Source organism: Anomaloglossus baeobatrachus, chromosome 4 (assembly GCF_048569485.1).
Source record: "Anomaloglossus baeobatrachus isolate aAnoBae1 chromosome 4, aAnoBae1.hap1, whole genome shotgun sequence".
NCBI classification, from domain to species: domain Eukaryota; kingdom Metazoa; phylum Chordata; class Amphibia; order Anura; family Aromobatidae; genus Anomaloglossus; species Anomaloglossus baeobatrachus.
Window position 1 is genome coordinate 261,803,594 of NC_134356.1, and position 25,155 is coordinate 261,828,748.

General features: G+C 44.5%; 1 protein-coding gene across 3 annotated transcripts in view; it reads right to left on the bottom strand.

Annotated features, from left to right (window-relative positions):
- EEA1 (early endosome antigen 1) overlaps nucleotides 1-25,155 on the bottom strand; it is a 302,741-nt gene that overhangs the window by 235,983 nt on the left and 41,603 nt on the right. The window lies entirely within an intron of this gene.

A 25,155-nucleotide genomic window follows, 5' to 3' on the forward strand; every position in this document is an offset into this window, starting at 1 on the left:
TGTAAGCGCTTTACCATTTTACAAGATCATAAGAATTAAGCAGCTTTAAATGAAGCCTTTCTTTTACCAGAAGGGAGAGGGAATCTAGGGCTAGATTTATTAAAGGGGTTGTCCACTACCTGGCCAACCCCTACTCATTCCCCTTGTTCGCCCCCGAAAAAATAAATAAGCCTATACTCCCCTCCGATGCCGGTGCAGCTTCAGCAATGTCTGAACCCACAATTCCGGGGATCCCCGTGACATTGTTATGACACGCGGGCCCTGCAACCAATCAGCGCTGGCTTCTTTCTTCCCCTGCCTTCGAAAGTTTGAGCAGGAAGTCCGAAGGCGGGAAGACAGACGCTGGGCATTGATTGGTTACGGGGCTCGCTTGTCATAATGTCACGTGGGCTAAGGGATCATGGATTCCGACATGGCTGGAAAAGCACCGGCACTGGAGGGGAGTACTGGTTTATGTATTTTTACGGGGGCGAACAAGGGTTATGAGTAGGGGATGTCCAAGTAGTGACAACCCTTTTAATACATTTAAAACAGAGTCCCTATGCCTGTATTTATGAAGTCCTACTAACACTTTGTTCAATGGCACAAAAAAAGTGAACTCGAGGTCCTACCTAGCATTGATTTAGCTTTACACCAGGGAAAACACATGGGTGTAAAAGTCACTCGATGCGTGCCTATGAAAGAGAACCTTTCACAAGTCTGAACATGGTAAATTTGCAACACCACGGAATAGCGGCTGCAGAGCTGTAAAAACAAAAAACCCCACCGCCGACTTCTCTCTCCACGCGTTGGGACCAAATGAGCAAACAACAGGAAGTGAGTGGCAGCGGCGTAACTTCCTGCTGATTTACTCATTTGGTCCAAAGGTGGGGGGAGAGAGAAGTCAGTGGTGATTGGACGTGGGGCTTGGGTGACATCACAAGGTCACGTGAGCTCCGAACCGTGATTACCGACAGCGCTGGAATGGCGCTAGAACAGCAGGAGAGCACAGGGTCTTTTATTTTAACTGGGGAAACAAGTGGAATCAGAAGGGTTGTCCTAGTAGTGGATAACCCCTGTAATAAACATTTTCCACATGAATACATTTAAACACTTCTTCTTAGGAAGTCAGAAGGGTTAAAATATCAGCAACTTCTCATTTTTCCAAGAAGATTTACAAAACCAATGAAGTGACTGTGAGAGGCCTACAAGACAGAAAATACCCAAAAGTGACACCATTTTAAAAACTGCACCCCTCAAAGTGCTCAAAACCACATTTAAGAAGTTTATTAACACTTTGTTGCTTCACATGAATTAAAGCAATTCGGAAGGAAAAAAAAAAATAAGAATGTTACTTTTTCCCCACGAGAATATTGCTTTAGCCCTATTTGTTTCACTTTTACAAGGGTAACAATAGAAAAGTGAACCATACAATGTATTGTGTAATTCCTCTTAAGTACAGCGATCCTGTTTGGGCGCATGGCAGTGCTCGGAAGGGAAGGAGCGCTATTTGAATTTTGGAGCGCCATTTTGGCTGGAATAGATTGCGGACACCATGACATATTTGAAGATCCCCTGAAATGCCAAAAAAGCAGAAACCCCCAAGTGAACCCATTCTGGAAATTACACCTCTCAAGGAATTCATCTTCGGGTGTAATGAGCATCAGGCGATTCACAGAATTGTATAACAGGCTGTGAAAATAAAAAAATTGCCATTTTTTTTTCCACTAAATTGTTGCTTTGGTCCTTAAGTTTTCATTTTCAAAAAGGGTAATTGATAGAAAATGGACAGTATTGTGAGCATATTGACACCAGGTGTGTCATAAAATGTTATACTATTGGGCAGTGAACAAAAAAATACATGTGACTGTACAGTACTGTTTAGCCGCACCACAGGGCTTGGGAGGGAAGAAGCACTATTTGACTTTTGGAACAGGAAGATTATTAAAATAGTTTGCGGAATCTATTTGCAAAGACCCCAAGTGCTAGAACAGTAGAAACCCCATCAAGTCACCACATATTAGAAATTACACCATACCCTTCTGTGAATTTATCTATGGGCCCAATGAGGATTTTGTTTATGGAGACAAACGCAGTGAAGGTTGAAGAATTAAGATTGAAAACAAGCCCTTTTAGTGTCCAGTACATTGTTGTGCCCCAACACTGTGTCCAGCTTGTGCTCCTGGAAACACAAACCTTGTAAATTAAGCGGGCTCTCTTCACTACAATGCCAAACATGTGGATGTTAACTGTGGTGTAGACACATTATGGTGGTTTATAATGGAGGGGGGCATTTTGATCTCAGAGTGCAGATTTTCCTGGATTTCTTTAGTGGGGCTTTTCCAGAACCTTTGTGCTACCAGCAACTATATTTCCTTTAACAGATGACAGCCCTGAGTGGGGACTTGTGTTTTGGTGGGTTGAGTTGATTGCTGTTTGGTGGCAATTTTGAGCACAAAAAAACATTTTAAAATCAGTTTGCGTTTATCCTGTGCTCATTGCTGAGCACTTACATCAGGGTTTCCATCTACATTTCCGAAAAATGTGATTCAGGTGAAACAACAGACGGATCCATTCCCTATTGAGCCAGCAAAGTTATTCCGGACTCAGTTTTTGACTCTGTTCAGTGGTGTCCTTTTCTTTTTTTTTTTTTTTTTAATCAAATGTTTTTATTAAAGTTTTACAAGTTACAACCAAATAAACATTGGAGGCTACCCAGCCTCTACCCCCCTCCCAACCCTACCCTCCCCAACAAACATTAAACAGTCTTGTAGAAAGGAGCGATAATGTCAGATCTGCAGCTCCACACATTCCTAGACACAAGTTCTTAAGCACCATTATTACATTTATCAATTAATCCAATTAGACTTTTGTTTTTCTTTATGAGTTTTTGCTTTGTTTGGCATTGTACACAGTTAAATGTCATTTTTGATGAAGAATCTAATCTGTTCCCATGCTACTCTCTTCTCCCCAATCCTCCGTCATCATTATAGATAAGTTCTGCAGACATTTCTCACCCTTTGCCCCTTATCAATTTAAAGTAAGCCCAATCTAAACCTAATCAGTTACCTCGAAGCCAACCCTGACTCATCTATCCATCGTGCCCATATTTTTCAAATTTGATGACGCCATTTCTTTTCCGGTATATACTTTTCTCCACATTTATCACCCAATTAACTTTTTTGACATATTCAGATATTGTAGGACTGTGGTCCGAGATCCAGTGTTGAGCGATTAGTTTCCTGGCAATATATAATAGTCTAGACACGGCCACTTTGCCCTCCTCCTCCAAAAGGTAAATCCTCCACGTATCCCAGAATACATACAAAGGGAGTTAAGCTAGTCTCTATCGTGTATACTCCATCGATTATTTCTGTCACCTCTCTCCAGTAATGTTCAATATCAGGACACGACCACATCATATGTAATAGATCTGCGGAACATATTTTGCATCGCGGGCAGAAGGGGTCAGTTCTAACTCCAATATCAAAACAGGAATCTAGGAGTGCGATATACTTGGTGAATAACGTACAGGTGTGACAGTCTGTATGCCTCCCCCAATGATAGACTAGGAATTCTAAAATTTCTACCCATTGGTTGTCCTCAATGGGTCCTATAGCTCGTTCCCATTTTTCTTTTGCGTTTACTGGACAATTCCGGTGCACCAGATATAATAAATCCCAATATAAACGAGAGATCACTCCCGCTGAGCCTCTAGAGGTTGCTATGCGTTGCATGACTTTGTTCTGCTCCAATGCTCTACCCGTAATAGAGATTTCTGCCTGATAGGCATGTCTCAGTTGTAAGTACTTATAAAACTCTGAATTTTGGATCCCAAACTCCGCTTGCAACTGAGGGAAGCCTCTAAGTTGACCCCCCTCCACAATGTGTGAGAATCTATTTATCCCTCTCAAAGCCCAGCTCCCAAACCCCTCTAAACAATGCAAGTTAGGTAACCATGGAGTTCTCCATATAGAGGTATATTGTGAAATTCCCTGAATGTCTTATTGTTTTTTAGTTTTATCCCAAAGTTTTTGGATTAGTAGTAGGGTTGGGCAGCTATTAGCAGCAGCTCCGAAGCCTCCTGCCTCTAGAACCTCGTATAGACTAGTGGAGTGAAAATATTGTTGTAGAATCATATACTGTGCCCCTCCCTCCAGGGTCCTGCCATCCCCGAATGTGCTGAAGCTGAGCCGCCAGATAGTAAACCCATGGATTGGGTACCGCCAGAGCTTCACTACTTTTATCCCTCTGCAGGGTCTCGAGCTTAATGCGCGGCATCTGTCTGCCCCAGATCAATTCCCGGAATAATGCGTTTACCTTATGGAAAAATCTTTGTGAGATCCATTGTGGAGAGTTGTGTAGCTTGTATAGTAGCTGGGGCATCCAGATTATTTTGATCAAGTTAGTGCGTCCAACTGCTGAGAAGGGCAGGCGAGACCAGACTTCCTTCTTATCCTTAAACTTCGACAGAATAGGGGTTAGGTTGAGACTCTCAATCCTCAACACGAGTGGTGACCATTATCCCCAAATATTTAAACTGGGCAACAACCTGTAGGCCCGAGTGTATGTAGTTAGGTGAGTTTGTGGTTCCACCCACCGGAAGTAATACAAACTTTTCCCAGTTGATTAATAGACCTGAGTACTTCCCAAATTCTTGTATAACCCCCATTGCCCTTGGCAGTGATGATGTTGCATTGGCCAGAAAAAGGAGTGTGTCATCTGCGTACAATGCTATTTTTTCCTCCTGATCACCCCTCCTGAACCCTGTTATGTCTGGATTGGATCTAACCATTGCCGCCATAGGCTCAACGGCCAGAGCAAATAGTAAGGTGGATAGCTGGCATCCCTGGCGGGTGCCTCTACCTAGGGGAAAGGAGAAGTAAGCCATCCATTAACTTTGATCCTAGCAGTAGGGTTATTATATAGCAGTCTTACCCAGGAAATAAAATCCCTCCCCAGTCCAAATCTGTCAAGTACTGCCCAGAGAAACTCCCACTCAATAGAGTCGAAAGCCTTAGCGGTGTCTAGGGAGCAAATTACTCTATCCCCTAAGTTATCAACTGGCAATTGTAGGTTGAGGTGTAACCGTCGTATATTCACTGCCGTTGATCTGGAAGGCATGAACCCCGACTGGTACGAATGGATTAGTGAAAGTATAACCTTATTGAGTCTGGAAGCTAGTACTTTAGCTATTATTTTGATATCTGTACGTAACAGAGAGATAGCCTTATAGACCTATGTGCCCACGGTAGAATGTGCTTGCGGATTTTTCTGCCTGAAAATCCGCGACTTTCGCGGCAAATCCGCACCCGCGGATTTGCCGCGGATTTACCGCGGATTTTGATGTGGATTTTATTTTTTTTTTTTCCCCATTCAAAACCAAAAATGCGCACCAAATCTGCACCAAACAATTGACATGCTGCAGATTTTTCCGGATCAAAATCCGCGGCAAATCCGCAGCGGAAAAATCAGCAGCATGGACACAGCATTTCCAAAATGCCATTGAAATGGCTTGGAAGTGCCGCTGCTGCAGATTTTCGGGAAATCCGCGGCAAATCTGCTGCAAAATCCGCGCAAAATCCGCAGCGTGGGCACATAGCCTAAGAGTCAGGGATGAGGGGGTCCGTCGACAGCAGCTGGGGGAGCAGGATGTCTCCAAATTTTTTGTAAATCTCTGTGGGGATCCCATCTGAACCCGGTGACTTAATATTGGGCATGGAGGATACTGCTAAATGCAACTCTTCCAGTGTGAGTGGACTGTTTAGGTATACACTGTCCTCATCTGAAAGTTAGGGCAAGGGGATGTCTTTCAGGTAAGAAGCTATCTGTTCCCTATCATATTGCAGTTTAGTACTGTAAAGTTGTTCGTAGAATTCAGAGGAGGTAGCCAAAATTTGGTCAGGTTGATTGACTATGGTCCCGGTTTTGTCCCTTAGCGCCCCCACAAATGTGTTCCCCCTTTGTCCTTTAGCAATCACCGCTAATAATAAATGACCCGCTTTTTCATCCTCTTCAAAGAATCTCTGTTGTGAAAAAAGTCTTGTTAGTGGCCCGTTCCTTAATGTGAGAATCATATGCTTCTTGTGCCTCTCTCCATTCCAGTAAGTCCCGTGTATGCCCTGACAGAATGTACTTCTGATCTGTCGTCTGGACCCGTTCTTTAAGAAAAATTTCAAATTGTGCCAACTTAATTTTAGATCTACTGACCCCTGTATCAGTGACCCCCTCAGACAGGCCTTCATGGCATCCCAAACAGTGTTAAGCGACATCTCCCCCGTACAGTTGTCCTTAAAATAGTATTCAAGGGCTAGTTCAACCGGGCCCACATCTATAATCTGTAGCCAAAAAGGATTAAAGGACCACAAGCTACGGGTACGATCAAGCCCGGGTAAAATATTAAGTCGTACCAACAGTGGGGAATGGTCTGATAAACCTCTTGGAAGCTATTCTGTGTTTTCCACCATTGGTAGTATACCCTCCGAGCCCAAGATCAGGTCTATTCTGGACAGAGTGTTGTGTGTTTTGGAATAGCACGAGAATCGCTTGATTCCAGGGTTTCTGATTCGCCACAGATCAAAGTACCAGTTCAGCCACCGTGTCCCCAAATTTGGAGTTAGGATAGTGAGTACCTGCATTGTGTTTGTCCCAATATGGGAGAATGATGTTGTTGAAATCCCCCGTGCATACCACCTGTACATTGGGGGTCTTGCTAATAATTTCCGCAATTTTGTTCATAACAGTATTATTATATGGAGGCGGTATATAAACTTATCAGAAAGAGCTCCTTGTTAAATATTTTACAGTGCACACAAATGAATCTACCTTCCTGATCTACGGTGGATGAAATTATCTCAAATGGGATTGCTCTGTGGACTAAGATACTGATACCTCTGGAATGACCTGTGTAGGTTGAGTGGAAACAATGGCCCACCCATGAGCGATTCATGTATGCTATTTTGTCGCCCTCCAAATGTGTCTCCTGTAGGCAGATGATTGCTGGAAAGTGGGATTTGACCTATTCCATTACTGCTACCCTTTTTTGTGGGGTCCCCCAAGCCACGGACATTCCAAGAAAGAATGTTAATTCTACCCGCCATCCTGGTGGTATGCGTATGTAGTGCAGGCAGTCATACCCGGCAAAGAGTTCCAACCCTCCTCCTCCTTCCTGAACCACATGAGAACCATTAGCAGATATAAATATAAAAGAATCATTAAAGCTGCAGAAACATCCCCCCCCTTCCAACCCCCCTCCCCCTTCAACTAACAGTTGTCCCACAACATAAACGTTGAAACTGAGGCACCAGTCCATCCTGAAGCCGAAACAAGAGACACAAAATTCCCGCTTCCCAAAATGGTTTAAGGCAAGAAAAAAAAGCCTGAGAACAATGAAAAATGCAGGGAAGTGAGAAAAACAAAAACAGTCTCTGGAAGTGAAAAAGGGAAAGAAAAAAGGAAACCCAAACTCCTCTTCCAGGGAGCTCGGCTGGAACCAATCAATGGGTATCATAATAATTTTATCCACTGGGCCAATCCTATGTAATCGCAGCAGAAAGTCGAGTATTCATCACCCATAAAGTCCTTAAAGGGTTACATATCAACGTTGTGGACTTTGCCTGAGCCGTTGCTCATTCATGTCGAGCCATCTGAGAGCATCTTTAGGATTTTCAAAATAGAATGTCTCTTGCAGTGCAGCCACCCTGAGCTTCGCTGGGTACAGCAAGAGAATGTGACTTGTGCATTTCTCAGGCGTCGTTTGACATCTGTGAATTGAGCTCTTCTTTTTGAAATTTCAACTGAATAATCAGGAAAGAAGGATATTTTGTGGCCGTCCACCGTTATGGACCCTTTGTTTCTAGCCGCTCTTAGGATCACATCCCGGTCTCTATAATGTAGTAGTTTCCCCAGGACAGGTCTTGGAGGAGCTCCCGGAGGCAGGGGTCTGGTGGGCACTCTGTGGGCTCTCTCTACAGCATACAGGGGGGATAGGACCTCTGCGCAAAATACTTTTTGTAGCCATCTCTCAAAGAATTCTGACGGATTTGTGCCTTCCGTTTTTCTGGAACCCCTATCAGCCGCACATTGTTTCTCCTCAATCTATTTTCTAAATCATCTGTCTTGTTAAGTAGAAATGCCAGTTGCTGATCCTGCCTGCGGGAGTCACGGGTAACCTGGGGCATTTTGTCCTTTAAGTCACTGATTATCCCCTCTGACGCTGTCATGCGGTCATTCACTTTTTGGAGGCTGTTTCACACCTGATAACTCCTCCATGATTTGGCCCATCTGGAAGCTGAGGGATGTCATCGGGGAGCCATTTTGAGCTATAGCTGCAAGCATGTCTTTCAGAGTGGGCTCAGCACCCTGCAGAGTTCTGGCAGGCTCAGGAGGACATTTATTATGCATGGCTGCAGGGGGCTCCAGCTTGTTTTGCAAACCTTGCTGTAATAATAATGAGTCTGCACTAGTTCCTCCTTCCTTCTCCACTGTATTGTGAGGGCTGTGCTGCCTGGAGCTCCCCAGTTCAGCTCCTTTATCCCTGTGTACCGTGGGAGCCCCGCATTCTGTGCCCCTGGCGTACTCAGACAGTTTTTCAGCAGCGTGCATGGCTGCAGCTCTCCCTGCTTTGGAGGCTGGTGTCTGTGTCCCACCACCATTTTGTGCAGTACCTTCCATTCCTGCCGCCGCCTCTTTCTGCCTACTGCTCGTCCCCCCGGCCATGTAACCATCGTCCAAGCTGTGCAGTAAGTGCAGGGTAGTCTCTGGTTGCTGCACGGATGATTTTTGTCCTCTCCACGGCCCAGTGGAAGTCAGGATAATCGGCAGTTCCTGGAGCTCTCCCCCTTAGCTTCCTCCGGCCATGCCACACCCCCTGTGGTGTCCTTTTCAAATGGTGCATGAAACTGTTGTTGACTGCACTTTTGTGCATGTCTAAACAGACATTAAAAAAGATGGGCACTGCCGGAATACAGGCCAGACAGGAGTTCAAAATGACTCAAATCCACCTCACTTTAGTGAATTTTCGATTGGGAACTTTGTCTGAATACAATTTTTCAGACATTTACAAGTTATCGCTCGTGTCAGTGCTCAGTGTAAAGCACAAGATAAATGTGAGTTGAGCCTTACTGCGATCTTGGGGAGGCAGAATAAACAAATCAACAGTAGTTGAAGAATTAGCTTTGCTTCTAATTTTTACATTGTTCACCTTGATCTAGATGGACCTAGATTTTTTTTCAACCTATGTAACTATGTATAAGTGATAGGACGGCTTTATTTCTCAGGTCGGTCAGGTGGATTAGAGTAATATCAGATTTATATAATTTTGTTAGGTTTGGCTACAATCATACAAAAAAAACCACTTACAAAATAAGGGGATTTTACATCACCAAAAATGAAGTCTATAGGTTGGGTTGGGGTTTTTTTTCTCAGTTTTCTGCCAACAGTCATGTAAGGGCTTATTTTTTGTAGGTTGAATTGAAGTTTTAGGTGGTACCATTTTGTTTGATAATATTTTTTGATCACTTCTTATTCCACTTTTTAGAAGAATTAAGAAGAAACAGCAATTCAGGAATTGGGTCTTTTTTGTTTTGTTTTTCGTTCACCATTTTGTAAAAGTCATAACACAGCTTTATTCTTTGCGTCAGTATGATAACAGCGGTATCACATTTATAGTGTTTTTATTTTTTGCTGTTTCTACACAATTAAGACAAATTTTGTGCTATAGCGTTTATTTTTTGCTAATGGAGCTTGTTTTTTGTGGAACAAGATGTTTTCAGGGATACAGTTTTTATTTACATATGACATTCTTATTTTTTTCTCAGCTGTATGATGAAAAGACCATTTTTGCTATTTTTTTAGTGGGTTTTTTTTGGAGGTTTTTTTTTTTAGTGTTCACTGAAAAGGTTAGCTAGTGTCACAGTTTTATAGATCAGATTGTTCCGCATGCAGCGATACCAAAATGTGTGTACGTTTGTTGATTTTACAGAAACATAAGTATGTATTGGTATAATTTTTTTTCTGTTTTAAAAAAAAAAATGTACAATTTTTTTAAAATTTTTTCTTCAACTTTTTTTTATTTAGTCCCTATATAGGTTATTAACTTTTAATACTCTTGCTGGTATAAATATATTGCAATGTACAAACTGAGCACTGTCCTTCACAGGAAGTTTCGCTCTGAACAGAAGAAGTGATCAGAGTGTATGAGCTCCAAGTCCCCTAAGTGTATATAAAAAAAAAAGTGTATATAAAAAAAAAAAGTTTAAAAAAATTCCTTTTGCCTTACTGAAAATAAAAAAAAATAAATAATAATAATAATAAATAATAATAATACTAGAAGAATACACATTTGGTATCACCACGTTCAGAAATGCGTGCTCTATCACTATCTAAGATAAATCTGAATCAGTAAAGGGTGCAATGAAAAGAAAAAAAAAAAAAAGCGCCAGAATTACGTTTTTTTGGTTGCCGAAACATTGCAATAAAATGCAATAAAAAAGAGACAAGCAAAACATCACATCTACCAAAATATGATATATCGAATTTTTCGCTTTATAAGACGCACTTTTGTTCCCCCAAATTTTTGGGGAAAGTAGGGGGTGCGTCTTATAATCCGAATATACGGAGATATAGAGAGATATATATATATATATATATATATATATATATATATATATATATATTATATACACACACACACACACTCTACAGAGTCCAGGGGAGGTGGGGGCAGCTCTGGAGTGGTGCTGGGGGCTGGTGAAAGCTGCAGGAGGCAGCGGGAGATCTCCTGCTCCCACTCATATAATATGCACTGCCGCTGTCCATCACCATGGTGCTGAAACCGCACCGCGGTGATGGGCTGGGGCAGCGGCGCATATTATATCTGCCTGCGCCCCCCTTTGATGGCACATGCCCGCCCTGTGTTAGATATGGCCTCCATGCTGCTGCCCATAGTAAAATGAAAAACTCTTTACTTACCTCCTACAGTCCTGATCTCCCGGTGTCTCTGCTGCCGCTGTCATCAGGTACGCAGAGATGATATCACTCTGCTGTGCCGATCACATGACCGGCACCGAGAACCAGGAAGTGGAGGAGCTCAGCAGCGGGAGACACGAGGGAGGACAGCACTGGAGAAGGTAAGGAAAGAGTTTATTTTACTATAGCCAGCAGCATGGGGGCCATATCTAATACAGGGGGAGGTGTGCCATCCATAGGGGGCCATGGGCATCACTGGGGGACGTGTGCCAGCACAAGGGGGCTATATTCAATATAAGGGGGCCATATCCAGATTAAGGGGGCTAATTTTAGGATGGGGGTGCTATGAGGTACATATACACTATATGATTTGTTAGATGGACACTGGCATTATAAGACGCACCCCATTTAACATAAAAAAAAATCTCTTTTCCTTCACCAAATTTGGGGGTGCGTCTTATAATCAGTTGCGTCTTATAAAGCGAAAAATACGGTACTTAAAAACATCAGCTCAGGACACAAAAAATAAGCCCCAGACGCCGAAAGATGAAAACACTATGGGTCTTGGAAAATGGCGACAAAAAACACAATTTTTTTTGTTTCTTTAAAATTTCTGAAATATTTTTTTCACCACTCAAATAAAAACTATAGCTGTTGTTTGGTTTCTACAAAGTTTAACTGACCTGGGGAATCATTTTACTAGGTCAATTTTACCATATAGTGAACATGGAAAAAAAAAAAAGTGGAATTGAACTTTTTGCAATTTCACTTCAAATGGAATTTTTCTTCCTGTTTACCTGTTTACCAGTACAATATGGGGCAGAATGAATGGAGTCATCCAGAAGTACAACTCGTCATGCAAAAAAGAAGCTCTCACAGAAATAGAGGGAAAGAGTAAAAAAAAAAAAAAAAAAAAAAAAAATGTATGGCTCTTGCAGGGAAAAACAAAAATGAAAAAGCGGAAAATACCTGGGTGATTAAAAGTTTAAAGGGAATCTGTCAGCAGGTTTTTGCTACTTCCTCCGATAGCAGCATAACGAAGGCAAAGAGACACTGAATACAACGATATATTACTTAGCTTACTGGAAGCACCTGTTCTAACAGAAATCAGAGTTTTTAGATTTAGCAATGCAGCAGAGCTGAAAGAGCTGCTCCTGCCACACCATGCACTCATGTGCAATGTCTATAGACCGTGAGTTGCTAATGACAGCTAGACTAGCTGACCAAGACAAAACAAACATACACAGCATTATAAACAACAACACACCGTGCTATAAGAGATGTATTGCTGAAATGTTTCTGTCAACCCCTACAGTGTGTGGTCTTCACAGTGGTTTTTTGAGCGATCGGTTGGGTCCCAGGAATAGGAACCCCCCAATCTGTATGTAGAGGAAGAAAAAAAAAATATAACAAGTTGGATGAAAGGTTCAGTTACTCTTTAGTGAATGCGCGTAGGTCATTTCCTGAGAATGACTAAAGATAATTAAACAAAACGTGATTTCAGTTGTATAGAAGAAGGAAACAAAGAAATGTCCTTTCCCTTCTGATTGTGTCTGTCCCATAAGTAAATAATGGGGCCGCGGACAATGGAACTATTACCATATGATTCTATTCCCTCCTCATCGGCTTCATCTGAGTCACATGCTCTACAAAGGGAAGTTCCCAGAAGAAGCTAGTCTCCACAGAATGATGAATGACCACCATACAAAGAGGTCTTACTTCCCTGGGTAGGAATACAAGTATACGCTTGGTCCACACTGGGACGTGTTCACGCTCGGCTGGGAATTAGAGGCCAGCAGGCACTTCTGAAATCCAGCATTCCTGATACTTCTTCATGGTTACCTTTTCATACTTCTCCAGGACTAGGCAAATCATAGTAATGAACTACAGTAGCTGTCATCTGAACGATCATTTTGGGCTTCAGCTCTCAAAATTTTCCGCCACATAGGAACAGTCAGCTTAGCTTAGGGGAAGGTTTCAGACTAATCCTGCGCACTGTGCATCAGGTTGTCATCTACAAATCATTGCAGCCAAATTAGGAGACAGACGTAAGGCCTGGGACTCTGTAGATCCAAGCTCAGTTACAGATCTAGTGTTCTGTGCTACTTTATCCAGTAAAATGCGTGAAGAGTGTGGCTGAGTTGTATAGCGGTATTAAAAAATGCTGATGTGAACAGTCAAAATTCCCGTATCGATAGACGCAGATTATACCAAAGCTGAACATCTGTGGCACGGTAGCAACGTTCCTTGTAATAGGACTATGCATCAGAGCGAATGATAAGCACGCTGCACTGCTTGACGGAATATCAAAGGAGATGCATTTAATTGGCCGTGAAAGTCAATTATTCACAGAATGTATGCGTGTGAAACACGGTATTGCTACGATACTGCTTTCTAATCCTGGAAACCAAACTGGGGTGTTTGTGCCTAAAAGCAGCTTAGTAATATTCCAGGGATCTATGCCAGGGACTAAAGAAAGGATTCTACAGTGCAGGAAGTGTGAATATACCAGGCAATAATGGGTTGTATTGTCCTCACAGGGTTAACTTACTAATCTTTGATATTGGGATAGCTCCGAATTGGACCCTCGACTTTGATACCTTCACCTCCAGAAAAGGCAGCAGTGCAATTGGTCACCATGTAAAATATATAACTTTTGACTCCTGAAACTGAGAAGTTCCATCGCAAACTCTCTATGCATCTCTATGAGAGCCACAGTAAGGCCAGAACAGATCTCTCATAGACTTGCATTGACGAGTGACCTCCGACATACTCCAGGAAACACTGGAGAGATCCCGCAGGTCACAAACTAATTAGGCTAATTTCACACTTGTGTTGTTTTGCATCAGTCACAATTGGTGTTGAGCGGACCCAGATCGGCAAAATCTGTATCCGCGCGGTTTTAGCGGCAGATCCGAGTCAGACTCGGACATGGGATTCCGGTCCGGGTGCACAATCCGGATCTTTTTTGTATATTTTATTATTTTTTTTTTTGCACTCTCTCGCACTCTGTTTTACCGGCGGACGGCTTTTGTGAACAATCGGCTGATCATTCACAAAAGCCGGCCGATCAGCTGATTGTTCCGGCCACTGGAACGGAATTTACAGTCAACCATGGCATTTTACTGTGTGCATGCTCACAGTAAAAAACCAATCCACCGCACACAAAAAACTTTACATTCAGCGTTGCTGCGGCCTGACTGTCATTAAACGACTGATCTGTCATGCGGTGGATGCAACGCAAAACCATCAGTCACAATCTGTGGCTAATAGAAGTCTATAGAGAAAAAAACGGGATTCCTGCAAAAAAATTTGCAGGATACCGTAATTCCTCAAGGCAACGGATTGTGACTGATGCAAAACAACGGAACTGTGAAAGCAGTATTGGAGACCACCAGGAGCAGTGGCGATAGAAGGTGAAGACGGCTGTAATTGAGTACAAAATGGGGTAACTCCGGCACACTACTAATTTCCCATAAGAATCAAGGAGACATAGTAAATTGAAAAAATCTTTTTTCTTTTATTTTGCTTGTGAGATAGTGAAGAAAGTGCTGTACATGAGTCCGCCGACGTTTCGGCCAATAGGCCTTCCTCAGGTCGGCCAAAACTGGAGAGCAGCAGGAGATGAAGCAGTAGAAGTAAAAGTAGATATACTAGACCGTATGTTTGAACAGCGGGGTGAACGCTGTTATACACAGGAAAATCTATATAGTTCTAATGAGAGTAGTGGGTCACTCTCTTGTCAGTAGGGAAAAATTGAATATAGTGTTCCTCTGGTGGCCGTAGTGTGACTACCAGAAAATAAATGTAGGGGGTCACCAAGCTTCGTCAAACATGACCAGAGACCTGTGTTGAGGCAAGCTTCCAGCACGCTTTAATGTACAAAGATAATTATGCTTCCATGTTCTATGTATACTGTCAATACTCTTAGGTGCTCAGGAATCTTGTTATTCCAAGGCGGCTGTAGCTCCAGTGATAGTTCTAGAGTAGGAGCTGGAGAACAAATGTGGTCAAGGGGTATGTAGAACAAGGCAGGACCTGACCCAGGTAGTAGCCTATGGCTCCAGTGGTTTAGGCATAAGAGAGGATCCAGGGAGATGAAGTGAGTCCGGGCGACTACCGGCGGGTATCAGAGGTGCTGGGAAGCTGGACCGCGCGACCCCACAGGACGCGCGGTCCAGCTTCCCAGCACCTCTGATACCCGCCGGTAGTCGCCCGGACTCCCTTCATCTCCCTGGATCCTCTCTTATGCCTAAACCACTGGAGCCATAGGCTACTACCTGGGTCAGGTCCTGCCTTGTTCTACATACCCCTTGACCACATTTGTTCCCCAGCTCCTACTCTAGAACTATCACTGGAGCTACAGCCGCCTTGGAATAACAAGATTCCTGAGCACCTAAGAGTATTGACAGTATACATAGAACATGGAAGCATAATTATCTTTGTACATTAAAGCGTGCTGGAAGCTTGCCTCAACACAGGTCTCTGGTCATGTTTGACGAAGCTTGGTGACCCCCTACATTTATTTTCTGGTAGTCACACTACGGCCACCAGAGGAACACTATATTCAATTTTTCCCTACTGACAAGAGAGTGACCCACTACTCTCATTAGAACTATATAGATTTTCCTGTGTATAACAGCGTTCACCCCGCTGTTCAAACATACGGTCTAGTATATCTACTTTTACTTCTACTGCTTCATCTCCTGCTGCTCTCCAGTTTTGGCCGACCTTAGGAAGGCCTATTGGCCGAAACGTCGGCGGACTCATGTACAGCACTTTCTTCACTATCTCACAAGCAAAATAAAAGAAAAAAGATTTTTTCAATTTACTAGGTCTCCTTGATTCTTATGGGAAATTAGTAGTGTGCCGGAGTTACCCCATTTTTTACTGACTGATTTTCTCCAGAGCACCTACACGAGGTGAGGCGAGGTCTTTTTTCTTACAAAAACAAGTAATTGAGTACAAGACTGAGTGCAGGGAACTTAGATTAAAACACCACTCCAGGGGTAAAATTAAAAAAAAAAAGCACTGGAGTGTTTTAGCTAAATCAATAGATCATAATCCAGGCAGGCTGACAGCACCATGTTTATTACTATTTCAGCTAGGACTTTACTGCAGATAACATGTTTGACTGCACACATAGCTATTTTTCCCCCATTGGTGGAACCCTGCTGCAAATATAGTCCATCACATCAGAGAAGAGTATGAATGATAACACAATCTTTTTACCACTCATGGTTAGTGGTTGGGTGAAGCCATTTATTGTCAAACTACTGTGTTTTCTCTTTTTAAATCAAAATGACAACCAAAAACATCCAAATAACCCTGATCAAAAGGTCACATACCCTGGTGATTTTTGGCCTGATAACATACACATACGTTGACACAAATTGGTTTGAATGGCTAATAAAGATAACATCCTCACCTGTGACCTGTTTGCTTGTTATCAGTGTGTGTGCATAAAAGCTGAGTGAGTTTCTGGGATCAAGATGAACTCTTGCATCTTTCATCTAGCCACTGACATTTCTGGATTGTGAGTCATGGGGAAAGCAAAAGAATTGTCAACGGATCTATGGGAAAAGATAGTTGAACTGTATAAAACAGGAAAGGGATTCAAAAAGATATCCAAGGAATTGATAATGCCAGTCAGCAGTGTTCAAACTGTGATTATCAACTGGAAAATCAGGGGCTCTGTAAAAACCAAACCACAATCAGGTAGACCAACAAAAATTTCAGCCACAACTGCCAGGAAAATTATTCAGGATGCAAAGAAAAACTCACAAATAACATCAGGTGAAATACAGGACTCACTGAAAAATAGCAGAGTGGCTGTTTCAAGATGCACAATAAGGAGGCACTTGAAGAAAAATGGGCTGCATGGTCGAGTCACCAGACAAAAAGCCATTACTACGCAAATGCCACAAACGTATCTCACCTACAATACGCCAAACAGCACAGAGACAGGCCTCCAAACTTCTAGAACAAGATAATTTGGAGTGATGAGACTAAGGGGTGCTTCACACATAGCGAGATCGCTACCGAAATCGCTGCTACGTCCCGGTTTTGGTGACACAACAGTGACCTCATTAGCGATCTCGCTGTGTGTGACACTGAGCAGCAATCTGGCCCCTGCTGCAAGATCGCTGCTCGTTGCACACAGCCCTGGTTCGTTTTCTTCAAAGGCGCTCTCCCGCTGTGACACACAGATCTCTGTGTGTGACAGCGAGAGAGCGACGAAATGAAGCGAGCAGGGAGCAGGAGCCGGCATCCGGCAGCTGCGGTAAGCTGTAACCAGGGTAAACACCAGGTAACCAAGGTGGTTACCCGATATTTACCCTAGTTACCAGCCTCCGCAGCTGTTACGCTGCCTGTGCTGCCGGCTCCGGCTCTCTGCACATGTAGCTGCAGTACACATCGGGTTAATTAACCCGATGTGTACTGTAGCTAGGAGATCAAGGAGCCAGCGCTAAGCAGTGTGCGCGGCTCCCTGCTCTCTGCACATGTAGCGATGTTATGATCGCTGCTGCGTCGCTGTGTTTGACAGCTAAGCAGCGATCATAACAGCGACTTACCAGGTCGCTGTTACGTCACAGAAAATGGTGACGTAACAGCGATGTCGCTGTCGCTATGTGTGAAGCACCCCTTAATCGAACTTTATGGCCACAACCGTAAACATTACATTTGGAGAGGTGTCAACAAGGCTTAAGATTAAAGGAACACCATTCCTACTGTAAAGCACGGAGGTGGATCGCTGATTATGTGGGGATGTGTAAACTACAAAAGGCCAAGGAAACTTGGTCAAAGTTGAAGGAAAGATGAATGCAGCACGTTATGAGCAAATAATTGAGGTAAATTTACACTCATCTGCTTGGAAGCTGCGCATGGGATGTGCTTGGACGTTCCAACATGACAACGATCCAAAACACAAGGCAAATTCAACCAGTCATTGGATACAGCAGAACAAATTGAAGGTTCTGGAGTGGCTATCTCAGTCTCCTGACCTCAATATTATTGAGCCACTGTAGGGAGAACTCAAGCATGCAGATCATGCAAGAAAGCCTAGGAGTTTGCAGGAACTGGAGGCTTATTGCCAAGAAGAATGGGCAGCTTTACCATCTGAGGAAATAAAGAGCCTCATAAACAACTACTACAACAAACTTCAAGCTGTCATTGATGTTGGAGGGGGCAATAAACGGTATTAACAGCTGGGGTATGTGAACTTTTGATCAGGGTTATTTGGATGTTTTTGGTTGTCATTATGATTTAAAATATATTATTGCTGAATTTCCAAAAGCGAACTTGTTAGAGAGGTTTTTCAGTTGGCATAGTGGTTCAGACCATCGGGTTGGACGTTTCTCAAAGGGAACCTTCACTTGATGAGTTTGACTCTACAGACCCCCCCATGAGATTGTTATGGCTTGAGTATGGGCAGCTGCGGTTCTTTCTTGAGGGGTGGAGGGGGGGGGGGGGGCGGCACTCCTTCCCGATATTGCCCACACAGTTTGAAAGTTTATTTCTTAATCAGCCCCTTAACCTCTCAGATCCTGATTACGTTCAGATCTGGGAAAAGAAGCTGGGAGACACTTTTTCAGCAGAAGATAAACAAAAAGCCTTCCTCTTTACTCACAAAATGTCAGTAGCGGTGTATGCTCAAGAACAAAATTACAAGATTCTCACACAGTGGTACCTATGCCCGACTAAAATTCACAGATTATTCCCTTCTGTAATGAACTCATGTTGGCGCTGTGGAGCTGAAAAGGGGAAAAATGTTCCACATCTGGTTTGAGTGTAGAAAAAATACCTTTTTGGGACCCAATATTTAGGGCAAACACCAAAATTATGGGAGTATGAGTTCAGCCCTTCCTCCAGGCAGCTATCTTATCTATGTTGCCGGGCTCCATAGGTGCTCAGAACCAGGGTCTTCTCAGATTCTGTCTGACAGCAGCCAGAACAGTTATCCCCAGATATTGGCATAAACCGGATACCCAAACTGTGGAGGAGTGGCTCATGGAGGAACTCTCTGCTAAAGCAAATGTCACCAACGACCACTATTATATTAAAATTTGGCAGCCCTGGATCTTTTTCAAAGAGACTCCGGATTTCTCATCAATACTCGCATGATGTTCAGGAGTCTTCTTTCTTCTTCATAATACTTGCTCTTCCATGCCCTACCTTCCTTCTCCTCTTCGGCTTTCTTCTGTTTCTTTCTCCTTCAACTTGGTTCTGACTCCTTCCCTCTCCCCTATGATCCCTTTCCTCTCTTCCCCTATAACACCCCCACCCCCCCAGTCACCATGAAAAGGTAGACAAGAGGTAAACAAGGGGCGCTATACCGTGCTACCCGCTAGTCACCGATAGGTTACGCTCAGGGCCTCCCCCAGATCCGAGCAGTAGAATACATTTAGGTGCCAACCACTTCTCTTATTTGAGATACTTGATTACTTAAGCATAAAAATGTTATCATTAACAGGTGCTAATGTTAAATATCCATAGGCAAGAATCATTAAATTAATTTCTGTGTTGAATGTAACCATTTATTCCTTATTACAGGACCCTGCACGGTCCAATCTCACTTCTTTCCCTCTTCTAGGTTATACCTTGTTGTGTTAATGTCAAAATGCAATAAACTTTGTATATATTATGTATGGGAGCCACAGTGCAGCCAGAACTTCAGAAGAATGCGCAGCCACGCCCTTATATGGAATGTTGGCGTGTCACAATGCAGCCAGGGAAAGAGGCAGAGACAGACAGGGAAAGAGACAGACAGGGAAAGAGACAGACAGGGAAAGAGACAGACAGGGAAAGAGACAGACAGGGAAAGAGACAGACAGGGAAAGAGACAGACAGGGAAAGAGACAGACAGGGAAAGAGAGGGAAAGAGACAGACAGGGAAAGAGAGGGAAAGAGACAGACAGGGAAAGAGAGGGAAAGAGACAGACAGGGAAAGAGAGGGAAAGAGACAGACAGGGAAAGAGAGGGAAAGAGACAGACAGGGAAAGAGAGGGAAAGAGACAGACAGGGAAAGAGAGGGAAAGAGACAGACAGGGAAAGAGAGGGAAAGAGACAGACAGGGAAAGAGAGGGAAAGAGACAGACAGGGAAAAAGAGGGAAAGAGACAGACAGGGAAAGAGACAGACAGGGAAAAAGACAGACAGGGAAAAAGACAGACAGGGAAAAAGACAGACAGGGAAAAAGACAGACAGGGAAAAAGACAGACAGGGAAAAAGACAGACAGGGAAAGTGACAGAGATAGATAGAAAGACAGGGAAAGAGATTGAGACAGACGGAGAAAGAGACAGACAAAGAGAGAGACAGAGAGATATATACAGAGGGGGAGACAGACAGAGAATGGGAGAGAAACAGAGACTGTTACTATCCCGGGCAGCACCGGGTGCTATGTTGTGAGGCGAAATTTTAATCCCGCACGTTCCAATTTACCAATCAATTTTGCCCCTATCTACATAATGGGGAAAAAGTGAAACGAAAAGTGTTGGGGCCAAATTGACAGCTGCCAGATGTGAACAAGGGGGACTTAAAGAATGAGAGCGATGGCGACAAAGAGTATATACCAGACAGTTGCTAAGGTGGGGCCCCGACATGGGATACTCACCACACTCGGGGATATGAACACACACACAAAATGCGCCACACACTACCATGTGCTTGAACACATATACCACCCTCAGCACACATCTCACCACACATACACCAACCTCGCCACATAATCGTCCTAAACACACACAAGTCTGGTATTATCCTTCAAAAAAAAAATCTCATTAACCCCTTCACCCCCGGCCACTAAAACACCCTAATGACCGGGCCATTTTTTGCAATTCTGACCAGTGTCACTTTGACAGGTTATAACTCTGGAACGCTTCAACAGATCCTGGCGATTCTGAGATTGTTTTTTCGTGACATATTGTACTTCATGTCAGTTGTAAATTTAGGCCGATACTTTTTGCGTTTATTTGTGAAAATTTAGGAAATTGTGCGAAAATTTTGAAAATTTCGCAATTTTCAAACTTTGAAAATTTATGCCCATAAATCTGAGAGATATGTCACACAAAATACTTACGAAATAACATTTCCCACTTGTCTACTTTACATCAGCGCAATTTTCGAAAGAAATTTTTTTTTCGTTAGGAAGTTAGAAGGGGTCAAAGTTAATCAGCAATTTCTAATTTTTCCAACAAAATTTACAAAATAATGTTTTTAGGGACTACATCACATTTGAAGTGACTTTGAGAGGCCGAGGTAACAGAAAATAACCCAAGAAAGTAACCCAAAAGTGACCCCATTCTAAAAATTGCACCCCTCACACTGCTCAAAACCACATCCAAGAAGTTTATTAACCCTTTAGGTGCGTCACAGGAACCAAAGCAATGTGGAAGGAAAAAATGAAAATTTTACTTAACACAAAAATGTTACTTTAGCCATAACATTTTCATTTTTACAAGGGAAAAAAGAGAAAGTGCACCCTACAATTTATTGTGCATTTTCTCCTGAGTACGCCGATACCCCATATGGGGTGAAAATCAATTGTTTGGGTGCACGGCAGAGGTCGAAAGGCAAGGAGCGCCATTTGAATTTTTGAACGCAAAATTAGCTGCACTCATTAGCGGACGCCATGTCGGGTTTGAAGACCCCCTGAGGTGCCTAAACAATGGAGCTCCCCCACAAGTGACCCCATTTTGGAAACTAGAGCCCTCAAATAATTTTTCTAGATGTTTGGTGAGCACTTTGAACACCTGGGGGCTTCACAGAAGTTTATAACGTTGAGCCGTGAAAAGAAAAAAAAATTTTTTTTACCACAAAACTGTTGCTTCAACTAGGTAGCTTTTTTTTTCACAAGGATATCGGGAAAAAATGCAACATAAAATGTATTGTCCATTTTCTCCTGAGTACGCAGATACCTCACATGTGGTGGAAAGTAATTGTTGGGCGCATGGCGTGGCTCAGAAGAGAAGGGCACCATTTGACAGCAAAATTGGTTGGAATCATTAGCGGACGCCATGTCAGGTTTGAAGACCCCCTGAGGTGCCTAAACAATGGAGCTCCCCCACAAGTGACCCCATTTTGGAAACTAGAGCCCTCAAATCATTTTTCTAGATGTCTGGTGAGCACTTTGAACACCTGGGGGCTTCACAAAAGTTTATAAAGTTGAGCTGTGAAAAGAATTTTTTTTTTTTTACCACAAAACTGTTGCTTCAACTAAGTAGCTTTTTTTCCACAAGGGTATCAGGAAAAAATACACCATGAAATTTATAGTGCATTTTTTCCTGAGTACGACGATACCTCATATGTGGTGGAAAGTAATTGTTTGGGCGCATGGCGGGGCTCAGAAGAGAAGGAGCACCATTTGACAGCAAAATTTGTTTGAATCATTGGTGGATACCATGTCACATTTGGAGACCCCCTGAGGTGCCTAAACAGTGGAGCTCCCCCACAAGTGACCCCATTTTGGAAACTAGACCCCTCAAGGAGTTTATCCTAGATGTTTGGTGAGCCCCAAGGGGCTCCACAGAAGTCGATAATGTTGAGCCATGAATACAATTTTCTTTTGTTTTACCACAGAACTGTTACTTGAACCAGGTAGCTTTTTTTTCACAAGGGTATCAGGAAAAAATGCACCATAAAACGTATTGTGCAATATCTCCTGAGTACGCAGATACCTCACATGTGGTGGAAAGTAATTGTTGGGCGCATGGCGTGGCTCAGAAGAGAAGGGCACCATTTGACAGCAAAATTGGTTGGAATCATTAGCGGACGCCACGTCACGTTTTTAGACCCCCCCTATGGTGCCTAAACAGTGGAGCTCCCCCACAAATTACCCCATTTTGGAACTAGACCCCTCAAGGAATTTATCTAGATGTTTAGTGAGCCCCTTGTACCCCCAGGGGCTCCACTGAAAGTTGATAACGTTGAACCGTGAAAATTATTTTTTTTTTTTTAAATTTTTGCAGCAACAAGGTAGCTTTTTTTTTTCTTTTTACAACGGTATCAGGAAAAAATGCACCATAAAACGTATTGTGCAATTTTTCCCGAGTACGCAGATACCTCATATGTGGTGAAAATCAATTGTTTGGGCGCATGGCGGGGTTCAGAAGACAAGGAACGCCATTTGACTTTTCAAACGCACAGACGCAGTGCACTGATCGGCCGCTGCAGGAGGCACGGTCGGATGAGATACAAAAAGCGCTGGGGATACGGAAAAAAAAAAAAAAAAAGTCACACCAAAAATTGAGCAGGGATGCTGATCCGCGCTCAGCGGGACGCACGGACAGATGCGATACTTTTTTTTCCGTATCCCCGACGCTTTTTGTATCGCATCAGTCCGTGCGTCCCGCCGAGCGCTGATCAGGGATGCAAATAACGAATCAGCATCCCTGCTCAATTTTTGGCGTGACTTTTTTTTCCGTATCCCCGATGCTTTTTGTCACGCCAAGAATTGAGCAGGGATGCCAATCCGTTATGTGCATCCCTGATCAGCGCTCGGCGGGACGCACGGACTGATGCGATACAAAAAGCGTCGGGGATACGGGAAAAAAAAAGTCCCGCCGAAACTGACCACGGATGCAGATACGTTATCTGCATCCCTGATCAGCGCTCGGCGGGACGCACGGAAGCATGAGGTGCAAAAATGGATAGGGGATAGAGGAAAAAAAAGAAAAAAAAAAAAAGTTATACTCACAGTACCCAGAGTAATCAGCAGGAGGAACAGCTTTACAGGAGCAGCAGGCAGGAAGTTGGACAGCTCAGCAGAAGACCCAGGAAGAAGGACCCAGCGATGGAGGCAGATGTGATCGGCCGGTGAAGACAGGTAAGAGGACGTCGGGGGGACAGCAGAGGGGGAGGGGGACAGCAGAGGGGGAGAGCAGAGGGGGAGGGAGAGAGCAGAGGGGGAGGGAGAGAGCAGAGGGGGAGGGAGAGAGCAGAGGAGGAGGGAGATACCGGAGGAGCTGCAGAATAGAGATCACGGGGGAGGCCGGCAGATTGGGATGTCGGGGGGGCAGATTGGGATGTCGGGGGGGCAGATTGGGATGTCGGGGGGGCAGATTGGGATGTCGGGGGGGCAGATTGGGATGTCGGGGGGGCAGATTGGGATGTCGGGGGGGCAGATTGGGATGTCGGGGGGGCAGATTGGGATGTCGGGGGGGCAGATTGGGATGTCGGGGGGGCAGATTGGGATGTCGGGGGGGAAGATCGCAGGGGGGCACGGGCAGGGGCCATTACGGGAGCGCGCAGGAGCAATCACAAGAGCGCGCAGGGGCTGCAACGAGAGCAGAGGAGGAGGGAGATACCGGAGGAGCTGCAGAATAGAGATCATGGGGGAGGCCGGCAGATTGGGATGTCGGGGGGGCAGATTGGGATGTCGGGGGGGCAGATCGGGATGTCGGGGGGGCAGATCGGGATGTCGGGGGGGCAGATCGGGATGTCGGGGGGGGGCAGATCGGGATGTCGGGGGGGGCAGATCGGGATGTCGGGGGGGGCAGATCGGGATGTCAGGGGGGGAAGATCGCAGGGGGGCACGGGCAGGGGCCATTACGGGAGTGCGCAGGAGCAATCACAAGAGCGCGCAGGGGCTGCAAGGAGAGCAGAGGAGGAGGGAGATACCGGAGGAGCTGCAGAATAGAGATGGCGGGGGGCAGATCGGGATGTCGGGGGGGGCAGATCGCAGGGGGGCACGAGAAGGGGCCATTACGGAAGCGAGCAGGAGCAATCACAAGAGCGCGCAGGGGCTGCAAGGTGAGCACAATACTCACCGCTCCTGCTCCGTGACGTGACAGCAGCGGCGGCAGCAGCAGCGGTGGCGTGGTACCACTAGTACCAGCCAGTGCTGCACGCTGCAGACATGTTGGGGGAGGGTCCCCAGACCAGCACAGGCCTGGGGAGGGCGGCCACCGGCAGATCAGACCGCCCCACTGCACACTGATTGGAGCGATCGTGCTATGACGCGCAATCGCTCCAATCAGTGCTGCAGGGGCTGGGGGCGGCATGTTTGAGAGCCACCTATGATCTGCTGTAGCTGCTACAGCACATCATAGCCGGATCTCACAGTATCGCACGATTTCCGGCATTATTTTTACCGAAATCAGTGCGAAAGATGTGGTTGGCGGTTCAGATTTGAACAGCCAATCACATCGATCGTCGATGGGGGGTGGCGATGCCACCCCCCCTGGGGTGAAGCAAAGGTCCCCTGCTGTA